The sequence below is a fragment of the Rutidosis leptorrhynchoides genome, chromosome 1 (genome assembly GCF_046630445.1).
Source record: "Rutidosis leptorrhynchoides isolate AG116_Rl617_1_P2 chromosome 1, CSIRO_AGI_Rlap_v1, whole genome shotgun sequence".
Lineage (NCBI taxonomy): Eukaryota > Viridiplantae > Streptophyta > Magnoliopsida > Asterales > Asteraceae > Rutidosis > Rutidosis leptorrhynchoides.
In genome coordinates this window covers 529169151-529173048 of record NC_092333.1, presented here as the reverse complement: position 1 = coordinate 529173048, position 3898 = coordinate 529169151, and the positions used below count along the sequence as shown (strand labels likewise).

The 3898-nt window shown below is 29.3% G+C and overlaps 1 non-coding gene across 1 annotated transcript; it reads left to right on the top strand.

Moving 5' to 3' along the window:
• The first annotated feature begins 269 nt into the window (after positions 1 to 269).
• LOC139887120 (small nucleolar RNA R71) lies at positions 270 to 376 on the top strand. Its single transcript, XR_011772964.1, has one exon. It is a non-coding gene; the product is annotated as a small nucleolar RNA R71 (small nucleolar RNA).
• The last annotated feature ends 3522 nt before the right edge of the window (positions 377 to 3898 follow it).

The following is a 3898-nucleotide window of genomic DNA, read 5'->3' as shown; positions in this document are numbered from 1 at the left end:
TCATCTTTTCCATTCGTCTCTCGACAGCATCTATCTTTGCGGAAATGGAATCTAAGTCATGGCTAGAATCGGCTCTAGATGCTTTAGATGATCTAACGATATCTTTTTCTTGGTGCCACTCATGTGAGTGGGAAGCAGTGTTATCATTAATTTTGTAAGCATTAGTTGCGGTTTTCTTCATAATGGAACCACCAGCTGCTATATCGATGTCTTTTCTTGTAGTGATGTCGCATTCTTGGTAGAATATTTGTACTATTTGACAAGTGTCTAAACCATGTTGTGGACATCCTCTCAATAACTTTCCAAATCTTATCCATGCTTCATATAGAGTTTCATTTGGCTTTTGCGTGAACATAACAATTTCTCCTTGAAGTCTCACGGCTTTAGATGCCGGAAAGAATTGTTTAAGAAAATTTTCAACTAAAACGTCCCATGTATCAATCGCCCCTTCAGGAAATGATTCCAACCAATCTTTGGCTTCTCCCTTTAAAGTCCAGGGAAATAACATGAGATAGATCTGTTCATCCTCCACTTCTCTGATTTTAAATAAAGTACAGATCCTATTAAAAGTACGAAGATGTTCGTTTGGATCTTCCTTCGGCGCACCACTAAATTGGCATTGATTAGTTACCATGTGTAGGATTTGTCCTTTGATTTCATAATCTGGCGCATTAATGTCTGGTTGAGTAATTGCGTGACCTTGTCCAGTGCGTTTAGCTCTCATTCGGTCTTCCATACTTAGAGGTTCCAGATTCTCCATGATTGAATTTGTTGAATCTGAATCACTATAGGATTCTGATTTAATGGGTTGTTCCTCGACAATCTCCATTTGAATGATTGGTGGTTCCGGAGGAAAGGTTAGTGGTTCAGGATCTCGGAATTTTCCCTGAATATCCTCCGAATTCTCAATTGTGAGGTCGGGTTCAAAAAATGGATTATCGGAAATTTGAATTAGAGTACTTGGTCGACTGGATGACGATTCTAAAGAAAAATCAATGACGACAATATTTGCTAGATGTCTTGATCGAGTTACAGGTGGTGAACGTTTTGCTCGGTGCATTCACAGAATATCCTATTAGTTATAAAAGATAAAAAATTATATAAGTTATCAAAATAGTAGACTTTTCTGCTTTTGCCCACGTTTCGAATAGCCAATAGATGCAGCAGGGAGCCAGAACCCTTTAAATCAGAAGCTCACAACTCAGCCACTAACAAATCCAACTATTACTACGAAACAGAAAATTTGGATGTCTATCAATTTAACCACTTAAAATAATTTTTCGTTGAAATTTAAAGAAATTTTAGATAAGAAATAGAAAAAAAAAAATTTCTAAGTCCTAAAAAATAGAGCGGCGAAAAATAAGAAAGAAAAAGAGCGCGTCGAAAAAACGTCGAAAAATAAAAAGGTCGAAAAATAAAAATAAGAAAGTAGCGCGTCGAAACTTAAAAAGGAACTAAAAACTAAGAATTAAAAGTTGCGTCTAAAAATATTAAAGCTTAAAAGAAATACTATATCCAAAACGGTAATTACTTAAAAAGGTACTAAAATATAAAAACGGCGTCACAAAATTCTAAAGCACCTAAATCTTAGTCTAAAGAAAAAGCACTTAAGGGATTTTACGGCAAAGCCTAAAAATCTAGAAATAAAAAAAATAACTACGGCAAAAACTATAACTTAAAACTAAATACGAGCAAAAAATACAAATATTACGAAGAAACGATTAAAAAGATACAAAATATAAAAATAAAACTTAAAGTTGTAAAAAGCACAATTTTTATAAAAATATTACTTTTATATTATTTATTTTATAAAAGTATTAATTTTTTATATTAATTAAAACTAGATTAAAAATAAATAAAACAAACTAAATAATAAAACTAAACTAAATATTTAAATACACTAACCCTAATTAGGGTTTTAATTAAATAATAATAATAATAATTAAAAACTCCGTAATTATTGCTCGGATCAGGGCTGTCAGATCAGGCCATGCAATCGCATGGTCTACGCGTTAAAAATCCATGCGGTCGCATGGAGTAGGGTTTTGGGCCAGGTTCTGGGCTGCAACAGTACTGGACCGAGTGATTTTTTACATATATTTTTTTTCTATTTTTTAAAATTATATAAAGTATAATAAATAAACACTTATATTTTTTTACAAACTAAAAATAAAAATAAAGAAACTTTATAGTTTTATATATATATTTAACAAACTCTTAAAATATATATATATATTGTTATTTTTCTTTTTATATTTTTGTATTTTTAATATGTAAAACGTATATTTTTTTTATACAAAGAACTTAATAAAAAAATCTTTTTTTATAGCGTTGCGCTTTTGGCGTTTTAGTGTCCCCGGCAGCGGCGCCAAAAATACTTGATGTGCATAGAGGTGTATACAAAATAGTTATATTTTTACAAGAAAATACTATTAAATACGATACAATTTTACACAAGATATTTATTTATTTATAGAATGGATATACGTAAACCTTGCTACAACACTTAAAGGCAGTGTACCTAATCGTACAGTAGTGTAGTTTTTAGTAAGTCCGGTTCGTTCCACAGGGATCTTAGCCAAGTTTAACGCTATATTTTTAACTTATGATTGTAAAAATATAAATATATATATATATATATATATATATATATATATATATATATATATATATATATATATATATATATATATATATATATATATATATATATATATATATATATATATATAAGTAGTATTATTATTATAAAAGGGTATTTTTACCGTTTAATCACCGGTTTGTCGATTTTAAAACTTTAGTCGCAGTTAAAACCTAATGTAAAATATTAAAAATAAATATAACTTAAATTAAAGCGTAAATTAAATAACGATAATGAAATTGCGATAAATAAAAGTGCGATAAAATAAAATCGCGATAATTAAAGAGTACGATAATTAAAAGTGCAATTAAATAAAATGACAATAAATAAAAGTGCGATAATTAAAAGTGCAATTAAATATGAAATAAAATAAATTATGCTTATTTAAACTTCCGTAATCATGATGTTTGACGTGTTGATTTTAGTTTATTCCCATGGGTTAATTGTCCTTTATCCTGGATTATTTGATATGTCCATACGGATTTGTCCATAATAGTCCATCAGTCATAATCATAAAATGCGGAAGTCTTCGTCAAATTATTCTTATTCCCGAAGTCAAATATTCCAACTAATTGGGGATTCGAATTGTAACAAGGTCTTAATATTTTGTTTAATGAATACACCAGGTTATCGACTGCGTGTAGTCCAATGTTTTACTACTTTGTTAACAATTACACCAATTACCCTTGAATGTAATCCACCCCTGTTTCAACAAGTCTATTAACTATTAATCCAGTTATGTGTCCGGTAAAATGAACAATTATTGGTATTTATAGATATCCCGCCCACCGTACCCAGTCAAGCGTATGTGGTTATATATAAATACGTCAAATTATAAGTCTATATATTAAATTAACGAGGTATCATTTAGTTAATATAAAGCCCATTAATAGCCCATAGTCTAATTTCCACAAGTGTCGTTTTTTTGTCCAAACCCCAATTATGGTACAAAGCCCAATTACCCAATTTTAATATTTAGCCCAACATCACGATTACTTCGGTATTAAATAAGCATAATAATAACTTAGCTACGAGACATTAATTTAAAAAGGTTGAACATAACTTACAATGATTAATAATAGCGTAGCGTTACACGGACAGAATTTCGACTTACACCTTTACAACATTCGCTAACATACCCTTATTATTAGAATTTAAAATTAAAATTAAATTTATAATATATATATATATATATATATATATATATATATATATATATATATATATATATACGTGAGAGAGATAGAGAAAAAGATA